Source organism: Muscardinus avellanarius (assembly GCF_963383645.1).
Source record: "Muscardinus avellanarius genome assembly, chromosome: 16".
Lineage (NCBI taxonomy): Eukaryota > Metazoa > Chordata > Mammalia > Rodentia > Gliridae > Muscardinus > Muscardinus avellanarius.
In genome coordinates, this window is record NC_137802.1 from 63,215,851 (window position 1) to 63,229,778 (window position 13,928).

Sequence of the window (13,928 nt, forward strand, 5' to 3'; positions counted from 1 at the left end):
ATATTAATTTGAAGCAAATCCTATTATTTCATTTGTAAACATTTCAGTATTTATTTCCAAATTATGAAAGCTCTTTTTAAACACAGCCTAAAACTTGGTATACATTTTAAAGAGATCGTCAGCACCCCTAAATTTGTTTGCAACTTGATTTTAATTTGTATTTTTTAAGAGTTTTTTTTTTTTTTTTTTTTTTGGTATTGGAGATTGGAAACAGGAGCATTCTACCTCTGAGCTACACCCCTAGCCCTTTTTACTTTTTTTTACTTTGAAATAGGGTCTTGCTAAGGTGCTGAGTCTGTCCTCAAACCTGTGATCCTCCTGTCTCAGTTTCCCAGGTTCTGAGATTGCAGGTGTGGGCCACCGTGCTCAGAAGCTTCATGTTTTAAAGTAATGTTTTAAACACCCTTATGAATACACTTCCTTTGATAAAAACTCATGAATGGGGCAGCACATAAAAAGGGGAGGAGATGCATGTAGACAGATAGTGGGGATTTCCCGCGGAGCCACTGCCTGCCTCCCTTTGCACTGCGTCTAAACCACAAGTAGAGGGCGTTGGCTATGACTTAAGTATAGGTTCTTTCAAGAGCACGTAGCTAGGACAGAGTTGCTAACATAACATACTTCAGCTCTACCAGCTCTAAAAAAAAAAAAAAAAAAAAAAAAAAAAAGAGCTTTAATCACAGGAAGCTGCAAGAAAAGCCCTGGAAGGCACCGCACATCCTGACTCGCTCTCCTCTGAAGGGACCAGTGACTGTGTGGTCCTTTGCTGAGTCCTCCATCGGATCGCATTCTCTCAGATGTTCTTGCCTTGCCTGCCTCTCCTTGTTTCCCTGTCTAGGTCACCTTTCTACCTCTCTGTTTATCAGTCTCAGATGTATGCATTTCTCCTCATTCTTATTATATTATTGTTGTCATTTTGGTACTGAGCATTGAACCCGGGGGCAAGCATGCGCCACCATGCCCGGCCTGATACCTTTTCAAGTCTGAAATTAGAAATATATTAGTTATAGCATTGTAGTCTCCAACCTATTCTTCCAGGTTCCTCTCTGTCACCAAATTTGTCCAAAGCAGACAACTCAGAATTCTTTGGAGACACGACAGTCTTACATCATCATCGGGCGCTCATCTCCATTTTCACTTGAATCCCACTCCTTGCCTCAAATTCCTGATTGTTAAAACCTACCCATCGCCGGGCGTGGTGGCGCACACTTACAATCCCCGCGCTTGGGAGGTGGAGACAGGAGGATTGCGCTGATTCGGAGCCAGCCACGCTGGCTTAAGAGACCCTGTTTCCAAATAAAATAATATAAAATAAAATAGGTCTGGGAGTGTAGCCCGGAGGTAGAAGGGCGTCCAGGAACCCCAGTACCACCAAAGAGGAAAAAAAAAAACCCACAAAAAACAAAAAACCTACCCATCATTTCATTTTATTCTCGTTGAGCTTGTTTTTGTGAATACTTAAATATTTTCAAAAGAGATATATGGTATAATAAGCATACTTGTAGCCTTAAATCTTAGCAGGTATCAAAGGACCACCTAAAATGTTGTCATTTCCACGATGAGACAATATTTTTCCCCCCTGGCTTGATTTACTCTCTCTTGCTTTCACTGTGCAGTGCTTGTATTTTCTACCACATCTCTTCACTGGGATGATACTTTTCATAACCCTGGGCTCACTGAAGGAGGGCTGCGTGAGTGAAGTGTGCATGTATACCTCTGCCATCTTGTACCTCATTAAGATGTATGATTATGCCGGGCGTGGTGGCGCGCGCTTGTAATCCCAGCGCTTGGGAGGCGGAGACAGGAGGATCGCGTAGGTTCGAAGCCAGCCGCGCTGGCTTAGGTGACCCTGTTTCCAAATAAAAATATAAAATAGGTCTGGGAGTATAGCCCAGAGGTAGAAGGGCTTCCAGGAACCTCAGTACCACCACCAAAAAAGAAAAAAAATGTACGATGACAATGCCCCCCCCAAATTTTTTAAAAAGCAGAATTTGCATCATAATGAATCGTAATGAATTGTGTGCTTTCCAGTGTCTACTGCGGAGAGCGAGTGACCATTTCATCTCAAAGACAGAGATAGCTCAATGAGATCTTAATTTGGCACAAACAAGAACTGGGTTGTTTGCAGAGGAAGCTATCAGGAAGCTGGGAGAAAATGATTTTTATCATCATAAAGTAAGAAATTGCGAGAAAGGACCTCAACTACTCTAGATAAGGGGTTCTTGATCCTGGCAAAGATCTCAGTCACTTATGGAGATTAAAAAAAAAAAAAAAGGATTCTGAGGCATCACTCCCCAAATTCCTGAGTTAATAGAGGTGGAGTAACTCCTTTAACCAGTGTGAATAGAGAGCATACGTTTGAAAAAATGCAGTTAAGCATAAATAACACAAGAGAGGAAGAAGAGAAGACACATTTGAAGAAATGCGATGCCCACATGGGGGCCGTTCCGCTGAGCTTGTGTTTTTAACATATAAACACCCATGGCAAATAGAGAAAGCAAACTACTTATTGATCACCTATTATACCTGGCCCAGTGGAGTCTCTGCGTGGCTCGATGAGATTGCGTCATCTTCAGTGAGCAGGTCTGGGAAGTATTGTGTTTATCATAAGGAATGTTTCTTAAGATCACCTTGTTAATAAGCGGCACAGCCACAATTTGAAATGCCATTTTTTTCATGCTTAAGTTTGTAAAGTTTGTATTAATTCTGCTTCATTTTAGTTTTTCTATTTGTTTCTTTTTGGATTTAAAAGTTTTTTTTTTTTTTTTTAAACAGAGTCTCACTAAGTTACTGTGTTTGGGCCTCAAACCTGTGATCCTCTTAGCCTCCCAAGTACTAGGATTACAGGTGTGCACCACCACACTTGGCTCCACCATCCCCCTTTCTCCAGGTTTAACACAGTGTTCAACACAGTCAAGAAAAAATAAATATTCAGTCAACTAATAATACCTGCAGTGTACAGGCACTGGGCAAAATTGCTGCTGTGGAACTTAGATTCTAGTGAGAAAGAGAAATAATAAATAAGAGCTAGAAGAGGTGGCTCATGCCTATACTCCTGGTACTTGGGAGGCTGACACAGGAGGATCACAGGTTTGAAGTTAATCTCAGCAATTCAGAGAGACCCTCAGAAACTTTATGAGGACCTGTAGCCGAATAAAAAATAAAAAGGCCTGGGGGTATAGCTCAAAGGCAGAGTGCCCTGGGTTCAATCGCTAATTTCCAGTACCAAAAAAAAAAAAAAAAAAAAAGAAAGAAAAAGAAATGCAAACATAACTGTAGATTATGAGAAAAATAAATGAAAGCTGGTCATGGAGACCGATTTTAGAGAGTGTGGGGGGGGTCTGGGGAAGGTGTGCGTGGCACAGGAGAAGTCATTTGAACGTGGGAAGTGAAGTTCTCCTCCTCAAGGGGGTGAGAGCCCTCCAGGTAGAGGGAAACAGCATGGGTGACAGGTGAGCTCCCAGGATATTTATTTCCAGGTCATGGTGACTGTAAGTATTCAAATGCGCTTTGGGGCTTTTCTTCTCTGAGCTTCATGACATTCCTAAGACGGCTGGCATACTGCCTCGGTCTGAATGTTACGCGGTCAGGTGGTTTTGGGACTTGAACGGTCCCTGTCCACTTTCCTCTGTCTGTGTAGTAAAGCCAGCTTTCTCTCTGCACTTCTGTTCCTCTGCCCTGCTCCATCCGTTGCTTCACATACGATCACTGCCATTGGATAACATCTAATGACACTTCTCGGCCAGTTTTCGTGCCAACTACGCTTGGAACTTAAGCCCAGATGCAAGTGGTAAGCAGAGGGCAGCCAAGGCCTCTAGGTTGCCAGTAACTTGGCTGCAAATCCCGTTCCTATTGGGAAACGGGTTTTTTTTTTTTAAAAAATAAAATTGGCACTGCAAGCTCTGCCATCCTTCTGTGGAACTGTGTCAATAATCATAAACCCTCTGGGTTCTGGTCTCCAGCCCTCGGTCGAGCTGACAAATCTTTGGGCATCGGCGTGTCCTCAGGATGCCACCTTCTGTGGGCCATGTGCGGTTCCCGTGCTGTTTGGGTTGGCACCGGAGCACGATTTTCTCCTTTATGTAATGAGGTACATCAGAGAAGTCCTTTGTGCTTGCCCTCTGGGAGTGGGTACTGGGCAAGACCTCATGGGTACCCCATCATTTCCGTACAGTCAAAGCCAGGGAACATTTCTGTGGCTTGGTACATTTTTTTTTTCCAAACTACTGACAAGGTTTTTTTTTTAAATGTTTTTTTCCCGCAGTGCCATTTTGCTCCAGGCCAGGGTTATAATGGCCTGGCTTTAGTTTATGATGAATTTTGCAAATATATATATGTGTGTTGAGGCTACACTGTTTTCAGAGAAAACACACATGGGTGTGACTGGGGCTGATATAATTAAAGGCTGAATACGCCCGATCGGGCTGGAAAAGCTTCCTATTTGCAGATTCTACCAAGAAGAGGGCAGATAAATATAGGATTCTTTCTGAAAAGGCTTGTTGTAAGTACCTGGTGTAATAGGAAGCCTATTTCTATTTCTATATATTTTTTTGTGTTAGAATAAATATCGAGGGAAAAAGACAGTTTCATGCAGTTGGCCGCTCGACCTTATTATTCATATCACTCCCTCTCATTAATTTTTTTTCTTTTTTTCACCACAGTGTTAGTGTCAGGTGTTGGCAGCCTTCCTAGGGAGGACAGATTGCTCCGAAATAAACACAGCTGGAAACTGGCCACGTATTGTTTTTCTTTCTTTTAAGAAATGAAAGAGGGCATTTACAGAAAGTCTGGAGAACATTGCACCAGCCAGACTTACTTTATAGATTTATTTCTCCAAGGCTGGTTAATGATTAACGCGTGCCTCCGTGTCCACATGGATCCACTTCCCTCCTCCCTTCCCGAAGCTGCAGTTTCCCCAGGAACAAGGAACTCTCAGAGGTTTCCCTGCAGTCCTGACTCCAGGAGGAGGTGGAGTCTATTCTGTTCGCTTCTGCTTCTCCCAGCTGAGCTGTGTGGTCTTTGGAGCTAAGTAAAGAATGGCTTCCGTGGGATGTTCTTCTCCTGGCCCTCCTTGCACCCTAGAAAACCTCATCAGGGGGACACCCTCTTTCAGAGATAGGCAAGTAAGTAAACACTGAAGAGGGGTGTGTGTGTGTGTGTGTGTGTGTGTGTGTGTGTGTGTGCGTGTGTGCGCACATGTTGAGGATTTTCATTTTATTTGATCTACTTCTTGGAATGAAGACAAGGTATTTTTTAACAGTGTCATTCAGCTAGGTTTTATGTCTTCTGGAACTATTTATTTTTCTTGTTACTGTCAGGAGTAGCTATGCTTTGAAATATAAGGAAATTCTGAAGACTATGCAGGTCTCTAACTTTTATATAAAGTCAGAGGTTGAGTCTGAAGATAGGATGCTGTTTGTTTGTTGTTGTTGTTGTTGTTGTTTTTAACCCAGGAGGTAGGAAGTCCAGGGGAAGAGTGATCTTGCTGGTACATGGGGTGCTGGATGTCAAGGCAAAGTAGAGAGAGGACCAGGGACCTTCTTTTCCTACTTGGAAGACTTTATTGTTAGGTCATTTATTTCTTTGGTCTCTCTCCTATTTTTTAATGATGTGTGTGTGTGTGTGTGTGTGTGTGTGTGTGTGTGTGTGTTACTAGAGATTGAACCTAGGGGCATTCTACCTCCAAGCTATACCCCCAGCTCTTTTTTATTTTTTGTTTTGAAACAGAATCTCATGAGGTCTCTGAGAGTTGCTTTGTTGCTGAGGCTGGTTTCAAATCTGCAATCCCCCTGGTTTAGCTTCCCAAATATTGGGATTATAGGTGTGTGCCACCACGCTCAGTTTCTCTCTTAACTATTTTTAAAATAGATGCTTTGATGATAAACTAAGTTATGGTGTAATAATCGCTATTAATAATTAGTCCTAATGAATTAATGTGTTGAAGATTTTCAAAGGAGGTTTTCTCAATAAATCTCGTTATATGCTTCCTTTAAGAACTGAGTTAGAAATAAAGAGGAAGATGGAGAAATCTTAAGGGTCACATCTGCTTTTGGTTTGTTTAAGTGACCACTGGAGGCTCTTATTCACAAGCAAAAATATTTGGCTTATTTTTTTAATTTTAAATTTGAGAAGACTATAGGATTGTATCTGTTGGGATTACCTAAATTACCTGTCAGCTATACCCAAATATGTGTGTAGTTATTTGAACAGGTTGAGTCTGTCTTTTATCCCTTACTGGATTATCCCATTAAAATAGCATTTTCTGTCTGTTTGACCAAGGCCCAAGGATGAGGATAGTTGGAATCAGGCCATATATCTGTTTGGGTTCTCACAATCAAATCTCACACCTAGACGTGTTCCTTGTACATGGTAAAGCTCTAAGCGGTTTCATTTTGGCATTGTATTATGTTGACTATACATCTTGGCATTGTATTGTGTTGACTAACTCAGAAGAGCAGAGAACGGTATGATGAGATTTGAACCTTTATTACTATTATTATTATTATTATTACTATGACTATTATTGTTGTTATTATTATTATTTTGGTACTGGTGATTGATCCCAGAGTTGTTCTACCTCTGAGCTACATTATCAGGCCTATTTTATTTTTTTATTTTGAAACAGGGCCTCACTAAGTAGCTGAGGTTGGCTGCAAACCTGCTATCCTCCTGTCTCAGCCTCCCATGTACTGGGATTACAAGCATTTGCCACCACGCCTGGCTATCTTTATGTTTATTATAGGGTTTTGCCTCACATCTGTGATTCTCCTGTCTCAGCTTCCCAAGTATCACGATGACAGGTGTGTACCACCACGCCTCACCTGGCTGAGTTTTGAGTCTTATAAATTGCATAGAGGGAAATAAGTTGGGGATTGAGAAAAAATTTTACTGAAGGTTTTCCTAAAAAGTTATTTATTTATTTGTTTATTTATTTATTATTTTTGGTACTGGGTATTTAACCCAGGGGCATTCTACCTCTGAGCTATACCCCCAGCCCTATTTTTTATTCTTTACTTTGAAACAGGGCCTCACTAAGTAGCTGAGGTTGGCTGCAAACCTGCTATCCTCCTGTCTCAGCCTCCCAAGTACTGGGATTACAAGCATTTGCCACCACGCCTGGCTATCTTTATGTTTATTACAGGGTTTTGCCTCACATCTGTGATTCTCCTGTCTCAGCTTCCCAAGTATCACGATGACAGGTGTGTACCACCACGCCTCACCTGGCTGAGTTTTGAGTCTTATAAATTGCATAGAGGGAAATAAGTTGGGGATTGAGAAAAAATTTTACTGAAGGTTTTCCTAAAAAGTTATTTATTTATTTGTTTATTTATTTATTATTTTTGGTACTGGGTATTTAACCCAGGGGCATTCTACCTCTGAGCTATACCCCCAGCCCTATTTTTTTATTCTTTACTTTGAAACAGGGCCTCACTAAGTAGCTGAGGTTGGCTGCAAACCTGCTATCCTCCTGTCTCAGCCTCCCAGGTACTGGGATTACAAGCATTTGCCACCACGCCTGGCTATCTTTATGTTTATTACAGTGTACAAACAGTGTACTTTCTTTTTTTTCTATTTTTTTTGTTTTTTCTACAAAAACTTGGCAGATTGACTGAGATAGTGGATTTTGAAGGAATAGAATAAAGAATACATGACTATACATAGGGTCCTGATAATGTAACTAGTATTGTTCATGAATTTCTTAAGTGATTTTTAAAAAAAATGAGACTAAGATGGGCATGGTGGCACATGCCTGTAATCCCAGTATTTGGGAGGCTGAGACAGGAGGATGGCAGGTTTGTGGTCAGCCTCAGTAACTTAGTGTGGCCTCTGTCACTTAGTGAGGCCCTATTTCAAAATAAAAAATAAATAGGGCTATAAGTATAGCTTGGAGATAGGATGCCCCGGGTTCAATCTCCTGTCCAAAAATACATACATACATACATAAAACAAGTCTATACAGATCTTTTTGTTGTTAACAGATTCTTGTGGGGTCTCAGTGTTTTTAATCTACTTTGATGTGATTCTCACAATCTGATGATGTAGATATTGAGGTTATTTCCATATTTTACAATTGAGGCTATCCAGAGGCAAATGAAAAGTGACTCCGGAGGTTGCTTGGTGAATGGAAGGACCAGACATAAGTTGGTTATTTTCAAATTCGAAAGCCTATGCTTCCTTACCCACTCTCTGGTCCTCTCTGTCCTTCTACCATTGTGGAAGAGTAGAAGGAAGGCTAGGTGTTAGGAGTGATGGCCTCTGATTTTGTCTAAGCCATTACTGGTTGTGTGATGCTAATCAAGTCACCAGAGTTTCTGGATGTCATTTTCCTGTAGACAGTTTACATTGACTTCAGTTTCTTTTCAACCACCTGGTACCTTAACCAAGGCTTGTATCCGCTTCAAAGTGCTCATTTGCAACGTAGAGAAGAGGTGTGAGAAGGGACATGGTACCCGGGCATTCATTCTGCCCTGCTCTGGGTTTGTTTCCTCTGCCAAGTGCACTGAGACACAGGATCTCTGTAGATGAAGAAAATTTCAGCTCCGTACAAGATTTGTCTCCGATCTGCTTCCTGAGCTAGCTAGCCTTTCTCAGTCCGTTCTTTTGAACTCACCAACACAAGTACTCCAGCTAAACTCCCATGTAGTTTCAGCCTAGGTGCAAACAACATCAGGTTACCTTTCCATCTGGGCTCCAAAGAAGAAGCAATAACTACTTGCATGAGCCCATCTGTTATCTTAATCCTTTTAGGAGCAAAGCAAATGTAAATCAATATCACTCTAGGGTTTAGGTTTTAAATACTCTTTTAGGGTTTTCTTTTTCTTGTGGTAGTGGGGACTAAATCCAGGAACATTTTACCTCCAAGCTAAACCCCCTGGCCTTTTTTTTTCCTCTTTGGAAATAGGGTCTTACTAAGTTACTGAGGGTCTCGAGTTGCTGAGGCCGACCTCGAACCTGTGATCCTATTATCTTAGCCTCCCAAGTGCTGGGATTACAGGCATGTGTCATCATGCCCAACAATCTTTTTAGGTTTTTCAAATTGTGGCAGGTGGCTGAGGAATGGGGCAGGGCTGAACTGTGGAAAAGTAGTTTTTATTTTATTTCCATTCTTAATTCTCATGATTGTTCACAGATAATTTAGAAAACGGACTACTTTTGAATGACATTAAAAAAAAAACCCAAACTATAACATCATGGTCTGCCATTATGATTATATGAAAAAAAAAAAAAAACAGGTTGGAATGCCATTGTCAGCAGGGCCAGAGGGTGCATCTTTCTAGGAGGAGAGGGTTGGCATTCTGACCCTGATCTCTCACCCTGGGTCAATGAAAAGGTCATTTGTGACTTTGATTTGCATCTGGGAAGCTTTGGGCTGGCTGGTGTGTGGGTCCTCGTCCTGTGCGGACAACCTGGGAGGAAGTGGAGAGGAGACCGAGTGCTCCTGGCAGCTCTTTGCCCCCCATGACAGTCTCTGCCGCTGCTCTCTTGCTGGGACGTAGACTTTAACTTTGTCCTTACCTCTTCTCTTTTCCCATAGGCAAGAAGCGAAACCCTGGCCTTAAGATTCCAAAAGAAGCCTTTGAACAACCTCAGACCAGTTCCACGTAAGTTGGCAAGAGGATCATCTTACTGCCCACACATGAACTTCGCAGCTTTCCAATGGGGGCTGAGCAGAGCCTCGTCTTTGGATGTAGTTGTTAGAAAGCAGAGCCTTTTAAGGGGGAAGCAACTTCCTTGTTCTGAGACCTGAAATGATCACCTTCAGTGCAGAGTCAGTGGGTAGCTTGGAAGTCAGTGTTTTACATCACTGGTTAAAAATTGAGTGCCACATGCCTCTGGCCCCTGAGGTCCTCTGTAAGCCCAGAATGGTCCCTGGATGTGGACTGTCTTGCTTCTCCCAGTAGGTCCGAATAAATAAACAAACGCCTGTGAGAAACAGCATTATAAAACTTGAGTCAAGATGGAAGAGGGTATTTGGTAAGGACCCACATTCTGAAACCTAAATCCTATCTCATATAAACAGGAGGCAGAATGAGGTAAAGGAATATTTCTTTATCAGTTGAGACTGTGGCTATACATCTGGAATGAACTGAGGTCTTGATAGAGCATGACATCTCCTCTGTCTAGAGGAGCCTCTATATTGTCTGCCTGTAGGGTAGGGAGGGTACCTCTCCTTCAGCTGGAGGTAAAACCAGCTGCCAAAATATTTGCATGGAAGGAATGAAATCCTTGTTTGCTCCTGTATAGGATTTCCTTTTTCATCTAGAGTTCCTCCTATGACCCATTTCTCCCTAACTCTCATCTTATTTCTTATTTTTCGTGACTGACTAACCTTGCTTAGCATAATGTCCTCCAGTTCCATCCATTTCCCTGAAAATGATATAAATGAGTTTTTTTTTAATGGCTGAGTAAAATTCCATTGTGTACAGATCCCACAGTTTTGTTATCCATTCATCTGTTGATGGACATCTTGGCTGATTCCATAGTTTGGCTATGGTGAATTGTGCAGCTGTGAACATAGATACACATGCATTAGTTTGGTAGTTTGGTTTCTTTTCTTTTGGGTAGATACCCAGAAGTAGTATTGCTGGATCAAATGGTAGATTTATTCCCATTCTTCTGAGGATTCTCTATACTGTTTTCCGAAGTGGTTGCACTAATTTGCAATCCCACCAACAATGTCTTAGAGTTCCCACTTCTCCACATCCTCGCCAGCATCTGTTGTTGTTTGTGTTTTGAATGATGGCCATTCTAGTTGGAGTTAGGTGAAATCTCAGGGTAGTTTTGATCTGCATCTCTCTGATTGCCAGTGATGTTGAGCATTTTTTCATGCATTTATTGGCCATTTGAATTTCTTCTTTCGTGAAGTGTCTAGTTCACTTGCCCATTTTTTGATTGGATGATTTGTTTTTTTAGTGTTGAGTTTCTTGAGTTCTCTGTATATTCTAGATATTAGTCCTCTATTGGAGGTGTAGGTGGCAAAAATCTTCTCCCATTCTGTTGGCTCTCGATTGAGGTTCTTAACAGTTTCCTTTGCTGAATAGAAGCTCTTCAGTTTCATGCAATCCCATGTATTGATTCGCCTTTTAATTTGTTGTGTCTTTGGGGTCCTGTTGAGAAAGTTTTTATCTGTGCCTGTGTGTTGCAGTGTTACACCTATGCCCTCTTCAAGGAGCTTCCAAGAACTCTGGTTTAATTTCCAAGTCTTTGATCCATCTTGAATTGACTCTTGTGCAGGGTGAGAAAGTGGGATTAATTTCCAATTTTCTGCATATGGTTAACCAGTTTTGCCAACACCATTTGTTGAATAGGTTATCTTGTTTTCCAGTGCATTTTTTGGCTCCTTTGTAAAAAATCAATTGGCTGAAAGTGTGTGAACTTGTTTCTGAGTCTTCTATTCTGCTTCATTGGTCTATGTATCTTATTTTGTGCCAGTACCATGCTGTTTTTTATTACAATGGCTTTGTAGTATAGTTTAAAGTCAGGTATTGTGATTCCTCTTGCATGGTTTTTGTTGCTGAGAACTACTTTGGCTACTCTGGGTTTTTTGTTGTTTCAAATGAATTTAAGGACTGATTTTTCTATGTCTGTGAGGTAATATAATGGGTATTACATTGAATTTGTAGATCACTTTTGGAAGTATGGCCATTTTGATTATATTTATTCTGCCTATCCATGAACATGGAAGCTCTATCTTCTCACTTCTTCCTCAATTTATTTTTCAATGTTATATAATTTTCTTTGTAGTGGTCTTTTACCTTCTTGGTGAAGTTTATTTCTAAGTATTTTATTTTTGTGTGAGATATCCTGAGTGGAAGTATTTTCTGGATTTTTTTCTCAGTGGATTTATGGATGGTATACAGAAAAGCTTTTAATTTTTTAAGATTGATTTTGTATCCAGACACCATGCTGAATTTTTTGATTAGTTCTATAAGCCTTTTGGATACACTGGACAAAAGATAACCTGTTCAACAAATAGTGTTGGTAAAACTGGTTAATCATATGCAGAAAAATGGAAATAAACCCCACTTTCTCCACCCCGCACAAGAGTTGATTCAAGATGGATCAAGAACTTGGAAATTAGACCAGACACCTTGAGGCTCCTTGAAGAGAGCATAGGTCCAACACTGCAACACATAGCACAGGCAAAAACTTTCTCAACAAGACCCCAAAGGCACAAGAAACTAAAAGGCGGATCAATATGTGGGATTGCATGAAAATGAAAAGCTTCTGTACAGCAAAGGAAACTATTAAGAACCCCAACTGAGAGCCAACAGAATGGGAGAAGATTTTTGCCATCTACTCCTCCAATAAGAGGACTAATATCGAATTACAATACCTGACTTTAAACTATACTGCAAAGCCATTGTACTAAAAACAGCATGTTACTGGCACAAAAAAAGATACATAGACCAATGGAGTGGAATAGAAGACCCAGAAACAAGTCCACACACTTTCTATTACCCCTTAAAAATCACACTTAGCTCTTTCCTATGTCCCTATTCATAATCCCTGGCAACCACTAATCCTGGCAACCACTAATCCATTGTAATTTTGTGACTTTATGATTGTCATATAGATAGAATCATGCATTTATTTTTTCTTTTGCTGTTGTTGATGTTTTTGATGATTAAATCCCCGGGTATTCTATCTCAGAACTACACCACTAGACCTTTCATTTTTTTCTAATATTGAAAGAGAATCTTCCTGAGCTGCTGAGGGCCTCACTAAGTTGCTGAAGTGAGCCTTGAGCCTGTGATCCTTCTGTTTCAGCTGCTCAAGTACTTGAATTGTAGGCATGTGTCACCATGCCCGGCTTCATATTTCATATATCTCCTTTTGAGGTTGGTATTTTTCATTCAGCTTAATTTCCTTGAGGCTCATTCAAGTTGTTGCTTGTATCAGTAACTTGTTTTACTTCATTGCTGGGTATAGTTCCATGGTAGGGTTAAATACTACTTATTTAATCCTTCAGCCTTTAAAGGGAATATAAATGGCTTTCAGTTTGGGCTATTATGAATGATGTCATGATGAATAGTCCTGTGTAAGTTCTTGCATGGAAATAAATTCTATTTATTCTGGGACACATTACCAATAGTGCAATTGATTGTTTATATGGTTAAATCCATTTATTCCATTTTGAAAGAATTGTCAAACTATTTTTTCAGAGTAATTGTACTTTCTTCCTCTTCACCAATAATGTGTGAGTGATGCAGTTTCTCTACATCCCTGCCAGATTTTTGTATTATCAATGTTTTTATATTATATTTTCTGATGGATATTACATCGCTGTAGCTTTAATTTTAATTTCTCTAGTGGTTAATTAGGTAGGATTTTTTTTTGGTATATATTTTCCATCTATTTTTTGGTGAGATGTCTGTGTCTATCTTTTGCCTCCCAACCAAGGAGATTTTTTTTACTATTGACTTCAGAGTTATTTATACATTTGAGACATGACTTTTTAAAGTAAAAAATATGAAAATATTCTTTCCCAGTCTATAAATTTTCTTCTCATCCTTTTAGCCAAACCTTTCACAAAGTAAAAGGTTTTAATTTTGATTAAGTTCCATTTATCAGTTATTCTTCTTGCAGTTCATGCTTGGCCTTGTCCTAGGTCCTGAAGGTCTTCTCTGTTCTTGTCTAGAAATGTTATAGCTTTACACTTAAGTTCAGAATCCATTTGGAGTTAATTTTGGTACAAGTTATAAAGTCTAGGTGGAGTTTTACGTATTTTTGTCACGTGGGTTTCAGTTAGTTTTGGTCTATCTGTCTGAGAAGGCTATTGCTCCTCCATTAAATTGCTTTGCTTTCTTGTCTACTCTCAGTGGGGCACATTTGTTTTCATCTATTTCTGGGCTATCTACTCTATTCCATAGATTTATGTGTCTGTTCTTCTGCCAGTATCACACTCTGTTGATTAGTGCAGCTCC

The 13,928-nt window shown here is 40.3% G+C and overlaps 1 protein-coding gene across 1 annotated transcript in view; it reads left to right on the forward strand.

Moving 5' to 3' along the window:
- Positions 1–9,540: 9,540 nt before the first annotated feature.
- Positions 9,541–13,928, forward strand: part of MAP2K6 (mitogen-activated protein kinase kinase 6) — a gene marked incomplete at its 3' end in the record, with an annotated part of 42,052 nt that continues 37,664 nt past the window's right edge. Inside the window, exon 1 of the mRNA XM_080713645.1 lies at positions 9,541–9,602. The remainder of the gene's footprint in view (positions 9,603–13,928) is intronic.